The sequence below is a fragment of the Dasypus novemcinctus genome, chromosome X (assembly GCF_030445035.2).
Source record: "Dasypus novemcinctus isolate mDasNov1 chromosome X, mDasNov1.1.hap2, whole genome shotgun sequence".
In the NCBI taxonomy this organism is placed as follows: Eukaryota; Metazoa; Chordata; class Mammalia; order Cingulata; family Dasypodidae; genus Dasypus; species Dasypus novemcinctus.
The window spans coordinates 128922676-128932031 of record NC_080704.1 but is presented as its reverse complement, the minus strand read 5'-3'; the positions used below and the strand labels follow the sequence as shown (position 1 = coordinate 128932031).

General features: G+C 43.4%; 1 protein-coding gene across 1 annotated transcript in view; it reads left to right on the top strand.

The window, feature by feature from the left end:
• The first annotated feature begins 297 nt into the window (after positions 1-297).
• Positions 298-9356, top strand: part of KIAA1210 (KIAA1210 ortholog) — a 95251-nt gene continuing 86192 nt past the window's right edge. Inside the window, exon 1 of the mRNA XM_058290971.2 lies at positions 298-435. The gene's annotated coding sequence lies outside the window, so the exon portion shown is untranslated. The remainder of the gene's footprint in view (positions 436-9356) is intronic.

Genomic DNA, 9356 nt, shown 5'->3' with positions numbered 1-9356 from the left:
AAATGCCTGAAAGTGACTTACTTACATTGCCTTCCAAAGCTGTTGAGTATCCTTCCCTGCTCCTCCCTGATAAGAAGCCTCTACTGTCTTCTTAGGGTCTCCCCTACAAACCACTCCTCACATTCACTAGCCCTGCAGGGATACAAGCAGGCTAAGAAAGAGTATCTGGCATTTTGCATTTAGGATGCAGTGGTTGCAGAGTGTGGGAGGCAGTGGAAAAGGGGGCGTTAACAATCCCTAACCATGTAAGGATAAGCCCAACCCTTTTTGGATCCGAAGACAGCGATAGGCCTCGGAGAAGAAACTTTTAACTGCCTGATTATTACATCTGCCGGCTGGTTTGGGGCTGCGTGCGTGTGGGCGCTTGGGGTGTAGAGGCAGTGGCTCCCTCAGAAGCACCATGGCTGGTGTTTACGGTTGCCTGAAAACTTCACAGTAAGTGGCGGGAGGAATCGTCCTGCTCCAACTAGAACGAAGAGCGGAGGGTGGCAGAGCGCCGGCCGGAGGTGCAGGGCCCCCTACCCTCCCATCCACCCTCCCATCCATCCTCCCATCCACCCTCCCATCCATCCTCCCATCCACCCTCCCATCCATCCTCCCATCCACCCTCCCAGCGGGGAGCTCGACGCGAAAAAGAACAACGAAGAGCCACCCGGAGTTGGGCAGCGGGGCGCGTGCCGCGTCTGGGGGTCCACCTCGCTCGCGCCCTAGCGTGTACGCCACTTGGGAGCAGTGAGCTTCGGTGGGAACTCGCGCAGGTGTGCGTGAGGGTGCGAGTGCGTGGGAATGCTGGGCGGCAGGGGTGCCGCTGGCGGGGCGGGTGCGGGGAGAGGGGAGCGGGCGGGCTTGGGGTAGCCTGGGGAGGGGAGGCGGGTCGGGAGGCCGAGATAGGTCAACCCTGCGTAGGGCAGTGCGGGGCGGTCAGTCGCTGCGAGGCTTTTCTGCTTTTCAGCCTTTCTCTGCTTCCCGCCGCCGCCCCTACCTGGCTCACCTGAGCTCCGGGGAGCGACGGGCCAGGACCAGACGGCGGGATGTATTCTGCCGCTGCCTGCAGTTGTTGATTAATTTACTTGCAAAGGCAAGAAGAGAAGCCCGAAAGGGAAAACTGCTGAGCTGCAGTGATTGATCAGCAAATATCTACTTTTTCCCGGGGTTTTCTTTCGTGCACATCGTGATTCCCGCCCTCAAGGTGCAAGAGTGCTTTGCGGCACTCCTGCAGCCTTGGCTTTGAAAGAGTTTGTAGGAAATGGCCCAAGAATCTGAGTAAGGCCCTCAGGAGGAGGATGTTTATATCACAGATAAGCTAGGGAGAGAGACTGGGGCGAACCTAAAGGTTCCAACTAGCACAATAAAGCATCTCACAAACCTAGATTTTACAAGTCTTGATTCCACTGACTAGAACACCATTAACATAACTTTCCCTGTGATTCAGTTAAATAATGTGGCGTTTTGATTACACCAAAACAGTTTGTTTTTGCACCAGTCAGCAGCCAGCACAGCTGGGATCTTGTAGTGAGATATAAATATAGAGGTGGCAGTGGAGGAGTTGAGACCAAGAGGCCAGAAAGAGAAGAGAGGAAGGAAGAGAGAGGAATGGAAAGAAAGGAATTGGGATGAGGAGAGGAAATCAAGTTCGATTTCTGAATTGTCTTAATTGTCTCAATTTGTTTCACGCTGTGCAATATACAGTCTCCAGTTACTTGGTGCTGCCTTAGCTCCAGCTCCAAGCTGTATATTCTCCGTGTGTGCCTGCAGTGTTGTTTTTGGATGTTGAATGTGCGTATGTGTGTTCATTTCAAGCACACAGGAAGAAGACATTAAGCAAAATGGATTTAGTCATATGGTTGATTGATGGGTGTGCAAGGATACATGAGTATTTTCCATTTTCATTCATAAAACAAACCCTTTTCTTCTCCCCCCAGCTATTACAACCTAGAATCAGAACTTGAAAGTCAACTCGGTAATTGTAGGTTTCCAACAGTTGAGGGATGCATGGGTTCACCTGGCCCCTGCAACTCTCTCCCATCATGGAAAAGCACTGTATAGACAGGGACTTGGCAACAGGCCCACAGGGATATTCCATATGATTTTTAGTAGCAATCCATCTGGGGTGCTAAGGAGAGGTGACTCGGGCATGGGGGTGTGGACAGACTGGCTGCCCCCATCTGCTTCATCCTCCAGATCGGGTACCACTGCACATGGTGAGTGGGCATGGACTCTTGAAAGGCTGCTGATCCCTGTATAAAAGTGTCCTAGAAACTATTTAAACACCCCCATTCCAGGGCTTACCTTGCTGCTGTACCCTCAGCCTTTGGCCTTGAATAGATGATGTGGAGACAAGAAGACTTTCTCTGTGTAACTCGCTATAGGACCAGATGACAGAGAGATTGAAAGTGAATGCTTTGGGAGGAAGAAGGTGATGAAGGCCATGACTGGGGGAGATGATAATGACAACGTATTGCTCCCACGTGAGCTCTATGTGAACTGCTAGTTGGGGAAGGCAAATATAGGCTGCCAGAAAGCATCCAAAATGGGTAGCTGCAGCTTCTCAGTCTGCTCTACCCAACTTCCATTCCTCACTGTAATAAAGCACGATTAATTTGGCCATTAGAGGTCTCTGTGGCACTTCACTTCTCTTCCTCCCTTCTTCTCCCCCCCCAGTTTTAGAAGAACGGTGTTAACTCCAGTTCTCTGGCAAGGAGCGCAGTCTGGGTATTGCATCTTGCTAATGTGCATTCACCCTGTAGAATCTGCCTCATGTACTTTCCATTTCTGAGAGCAGCAGCAGAGAGGTGCAGACAAAGTGGCAGGCACTTACCTAATGGGTGGGGGTAGGGGTGCAGAGCAGAAAGTCTAGCCCCCAATTTCTTGAATAACGTATTTTCAATATGACCAGTTTACCAAAAGTTTGTTTCTTTTGACTATTTAAAACATAGCTGAAATACTTAACTATTTGGGAAAAAATCATGTAGGAGAGAATGGTTTTTAAAGCATTTGGAGAGTTCTCTGAAGATGTAGTTGACTGAGTTCCTTCTGTTTTTAGCAGCATTCTAATGCTCCATTTTTTGTAGGGAGGTTTGGTTTCCTTGGGAATATATTAAAAATGTGGAAAAGTATATTACTTAATCAGTAACCAAAATTTCAGCATTTTATGTGGGAATGTTTTTAATGGTTGCTTTTGAATCCTTTGAAAGCCATTTTCTGTTGTGCCAACTTTATCATTTTTGAGATTCTTTCACCAATTTCTCAAGTAGCACAATTTTTTTGTTGTTTGTTATTTCTGGAAATCAGTAGCCAAAATGTAATATATAATGTGGTCCTGTGATATCATAATTCATTTTTTTAATTTAACATCTTTACACCTTTTAAACCAATTTATTTCTTATCCTTCACAGTTTCATAGTTATGGTTATGTATAGCAAATTTGAATAACTAATAGTGCAGTACATTATAGTAATCCCTTTTTTTTATTCGTTTGGGATTTGACTATTTTATTGACTGTCTTGACTCTTCAGATCACTTAAGACTCATTGGAACTTGGTTTAGTTTCATATTTTGAGCAGATACATGAGAAAAGCATGAAGCTTGCTCTCATTGTTTTCCTGAGTTTTCTTTGGAGTCACCATCAAATAAAAGAAAGGCTTACATTTGTATAGCTCTTCTCAGTTTAGTAATTTAACCTGTGAATTATTTCACTTAATGCTTACTACTTTGGAATGTGGGTATAATCCCTTCTTGGCATCTTCAGTCTTGCTCTGCTGCTGATTTGAATGAATTTATTCTTTCCTGGAATCTTCAGTGCGCATTAAAACCACCTGCCTAATAAAAATTGCTATAAACTTTATAATTCACTAAAAGAAGAGTTTCAGTGAATCGGCTTGCTTTCACAAGGTCAAGCTGAGTTAGTTCAAAGTTTCAATTGTTTAAAAAAAGACTTGCCATTTGATTACTTCAAGTATATATACTAGCCTTAATTCAGTGATTCTCAACTGAGGGCAGTTTTGCTTCCCAGGGGACATTTGGCAATGTCTTTAAACATTTCTGATTGTCACAACTAAGGGACTGTGCTCCTGACTTCTAGTTGGCAGATCCCAAGGATGCTGCTAAGCATCCTACAATATACAGGGCAGCCCCCCACAATAAAGAATTACCCAGTCCAAAATGTCCATAGTGCTGAGGTTAAGAAACCTTGCCTTAAACAAATACCATTTACCAAACAGAAGTCTGAGGAGGACCAACCTGAAGAGTGTCTAGATCAGTGCTGTCTATTAGAAGTCTCTGTGTTGATCAAATGTTCTCTATCTGCACTGTTCAATACAATAGCCGCCAGCCACGTGTGGCTATTGAGCCCTTGGTAGTTTGGCTAGTACTATTGGAGACCTGAATTTTAAATTTTATTTCATTTAAATTAATTTAAATTTAAATAGCCTCATGTGGCTAGTGGCTTCCATATATTGGACTAAACTCTAGAGGCACTATAGTCTAGTGGAGCATAGTTCTGGGGTCAGACAGTCCAGGTTGTTTCTTGGGGGCTGGTGGTGGCAATAACGCTGGATCCTTTTTTATTGGTGTTTTCTCTATAAATTAGACAGAAACAACAAAAATAACAAAACAACAAAACACCTTCTGCCATTATTTTGAGTTGAAGTTATATGAACAAAGTATTGTAGTTACAGAATATGTAAATAATTCAAGTGAATAATGCAAATACACTCCCAATTATTGAAATCTTGGTCTTTCAGCCCCTCTTAGATTATTACCCTAAACTTGAAAGTAACCAAGGAAAGCAGAAAGAACCCTCACAAAACCCTCTACCTAATCTAGGACCTTTTACAGTCCTGGGTTTGCATCCATGATCTACCACTTCCTAGCTTTATGGTCTTGAGTATGTCATCTAAGCTTTCTAAGCCTCAGTTTCTTTATCTATTAAATGGAGGTAATAATGGGACCTTCTCAGAGGGCTATGAATATCAAATAGAATAATGCATGAGAAATAGGGCACGTAGCACAGTGCCCAGCACAGTAAGCATTTGAGAGAAGTTAGCAATTATTGCCAGAGATTTATGGTTGTATAGTAATTGTCATCATGTAAATAGGGTTTCTCCTGGGCTTAAAAATAAGACTTCCCCTAGAATATAATTTGAAGGCCACTTCGGAGGCAGGACCCTAAATTTGAGCCCTCACAAGCATTACCATGAGGCATGTTACCATGCCTCTTTAGACCTTGGTTTTCTCATCTGTAAAATGGGAATAATAAAAATGATAATCACAATAATGCCACTACCCTATCTGTCGGTGTCACAGAATCTTTGGGTCAAATGGACGTGGAAGTTCTTTGAAGTATACAAAGCGCTCTCTAGGTGTAAGTTTTATGCTATGAGTTTATGTCCAGCAGTGCTTTCTTTCAGATTCAGTGCAAAGGGCCTCCTTGGTCAAACTGTCCAAAAATCAGAATGAGAGGGTCCGAATTGGGGAAGTTGTACAGGAGAGCAGCAGGAAGTCAGGAGCTCTTCACAGTGTTGGGTCCTCCTCTCTCTGTCATGCAGCCAGTAGTGTGACAGGAGGGCCCAAGCACCACTTTAAGGATGCATATCGAAGCTCCGTGTTTGGGGTTGGGGAACCAGAGCAGTGTGTGAACTATCTGGGTTCCAGTCTGCTAACAAATGAGCAAGGCATCTAGCCCAAGGGGAGAGAAGAGGTCCTCTCACAGCAGCTTATAGTGTGCCACTGAAGGCAGTATTGTTTGAGGCACAGCTACCCAGCACAGTGTCTGGACTGAAAGGTACTACTACATACCTATACACGCTGAAATTACTTTACACCATAATGTAGTGGGAAACGCATGGGGATTTGGTGTCAGACATGGGTTTTAAACCTCACAATGCTATTTACTAGCTGTCAATGACTTAACTTTTCTGCACCTTAGTTTCTTCCTCTGTAATATGGAGATAATGATTCCAATCTCACAGGGTTGCTATATGGATTAAATTAAGTAATTGGCAGGCACATGTGTTCACTAAACACCTAAAGCTGATAAACAGAGACAACCATTGACTGATTCATTGGTCATGATCCCATTTCTGTTGTTGGTTTATAGAAGAATAGAGGTCACTGTGGATCATTAAAATGTAATCACTGTCGTTCTATAAGAGAAAATGGGCTTGGATTTTATGTGTATGAACTGCTGTATAATTTTCTTGCAGGGGTTGGTCTCATTCAATATTTGTACCCAAGTACAGGCTTGCAAGCCCAATAGACTCCTTGAACTGCACTTTGTTTATCAATCAAAGCCTAGGTTTCTGATGTCTCTAGCCTTCACTTATCCTAGTCTACCAGTTGGCTATAGTCCCTGCTGTTAGAGAGCCAATAGCCTCTTCTGCCTCTCCACAAAACAGCTGAGAGACTCTGGAAAACAGTTAGGATTTCCAGAAGAGGCCAATACCCTCCCCTCTTCCCTCCTTCAAATAAAGTCAGAACTTGATGGAAAGGCCAAGGAAAGAAAGGTATTTGGGATATAAGATCAGAAAGGGGAACCGCAAGGAGTCTGGGAGGGGTTCCCAGCTGAAAGGAATTGGGGAGTCTTCACATTCTTTAGCTCTGACATTCACAGGTAAAGCTCATATGTACTCCTTCCTCTGAGATGGAAAGAGGAAGTGAAAGTTTTGCTATTGGCATGGGAAAACTCTTCAGTCCTTTATTGAGAAAAGGGAAGGGGGGAAAGGTTCTCCTCCTTGCTATGTCACTGCCATATCCAAAAGAGTAGTCTGAACTGTCTAGGGACAGGCAAGGTGAAGGACAAAGCCTGGAACTCTGGGTTAATCACAAATACCGTGTTAATGAGGAACCTGAGCAGCCTTGCCAGGGCTGGGGAGTTCTCCCAAAGAAGTCGCCCAACCCTGTGAATCCAGAGAGAAGTTTTCTGGGGACAGTAGGTTTCTCAGGGGTCTGGAATTTAAACTCAAGCCGTATTTGTGGATGGTTAATCCAGTGGTGGCTAATGAGCTAAGGGCACAGATTACATACAGTTGGCTTTGCTCTCACAAAGCCTTCAATGCAGACAGCTATTTTACAAACCTACTGGTCATCAAGGGGCTCCTGGAGAGCATATGGATAACTGCATATGGATAACTGCAGTAAGTTTCAGCCCCTACTTTTGGGGAACTAGAAGAAGATCAGTGGACGTACCTCATTAACACCATAGGAGGAAGAACCTTCCTTTGGAGAAGGGAGAGCAATAATAATAGTAGTTAACATGTATTGCCTTAGATGAGTTATTTATCAAATCATCTGTGACAGCAGGCCCTTCTCTTTCTTGATCGCTGTTCTCATCTCTCCTTGACATATAGTAGGTGCTCATTAAACAGTTATTATTATTATTTTTTAAAGATTTATTTAATTCCCCCCTCCTCCCCCGGTTGTCTGTTCTCTGTGTCTATTTGCTGCGTCTTGTTTCTTTGTCTGCTTCTGTTGTCGTCAGCAGCACGGGAAGTGCGGGCGGCGCCATTCCTGGGCAGGCTGCACTTTCTTCTGCGTGGCACGGCACTCCTTGCGCGCATCAGCACTGCGCATGGGCCAGCTCCACACGGGTCAAGGAGGCCCAGGGTTTGAACCGCGGACCTCCCATATGGTAGACGGTCGCCCTAACCACTGGGCCAAGTCTGTTTCCCTAAACAGTTATTAAATGAATGAGTTCTCATAGTAAAGATACTATTATTAGCCTCATTTAAAAGATAAGAAGATTTAGGTTTTGAACAGTTCGATGACTTGGCCAAAATCACACAGCTAGTAATAGGATACAAACCTAGGTTTGCCCAACTCTATAGCCTAACCTTTTTCAGCTGTGCTATGCTTTTTCCTCAGAAGGTCATGTTGCTGGATTTCCTTCTGTTACAAAGGCAGTTCTGCTAAAAAAAACACAAAACACTGTTGGATCAGAGAATTAAGAGAATTACAAAAGACATGATATTATGGAATCTACACCTCCTTCATCCCACCTACTTCCTTCTCCCAAATTCTGTCCTCAGAACAGGCTTAGAGAAACTTTAAGTATGGGTCTTAGATGCCTGTGGAGTGGCTGGAGCAACCCTAAAATCAGACACCATGTAATTGTTTTAAATTAAGTGTTAAAGTGTATGTTATAGAGGATTAGAGCAGGAGGAAATTCAAGAAGGAAAAGATCAGTATGAGCTCGAGCCACTCTAGAAGGCATCTCTGAATGAGGCACCATTGAGAATGGCACAGGCCTTGCATGAGTATAGTTTGGGGAACCTGGTGAGGTTCATAGTACCTAGACCATGTCCACCACTTAAGGTCAAACCAAATATTAAAGCCACATTGCCATTTCAATAGCTGTTGCTCAGTTATTGGTGTGATGTCACTGACTGCCCTGTAGAGTGCCACTCACTTTGTCCTTGTGTCTCCTGGACACAGAGGCCATCAAGAGAATTTGGGGAGGCAGGTGGGGTGATGATTCTTTGGTGCTATTTCTGATCTCGGCTGTAAGTACTCAACCTTGACATTGATTCCTATGAATGGAAGAGGAGAGTGAGCATCAATCCTTGGTACTGATGGTCCCTTTCTGATTGAGATGATATACATCTACTATACTTCTAATTTGCTTAACAATAATAATACTAATAGGTAACATTTGTGGAGCACTTCCACATGCCAGGCAACATTCTAAACACTTTTCATTTAACCTGCACAACAACCCTGGTATAGGTTCTACTATTATGCTCATTTTATAGGTCAGGAAATTGAGGCATGAAAAGATTCTATAACTTGTCAAAGGTCCCACAGCTTGTCAGGATCTTCATTAGTTTGGGTTTCTGGTCCTCAAAAAGCTCAGAGACTGATATGGAAGAGAAGTTGTTTCATCTGTTACAGCCAAGACTCAACAGGAAAAAAAATTAACAAAGGGCCCTATATTGTTAAAGCAACTTAATTTTTAAAAAATAGAAACAAAATATTTTACTCATCTCATTTGAGCGTTTACAGTTATATTCCTTGTTACAAACACAATTATAACAATATAATTCAGTTATCTACTAAAATATGTGAGGGCAATGGTTGAAATGAGGGATGGAAACAAGAGGGAAAAAAGAAGTGATGCAGACATGAGAAAGTCAACATATGGGTAAAAAAAAAAGAACAAGGAGATACGTACTGTATTTCAGAAAATATTGCTACTAAAGTTTGACAAAGTTATGTTGCATTTTTACATCTCCTATTATCTATTATTTCAGTATCATCGCTTATTTTCTGTCCTGTGGACTTTATGGGCCAAGGACTAATCCCATCCTGCAAGCTGAGGGTTATGTTACTCCCTGTTCCTTACTGCATTCAAATTTCTCCTT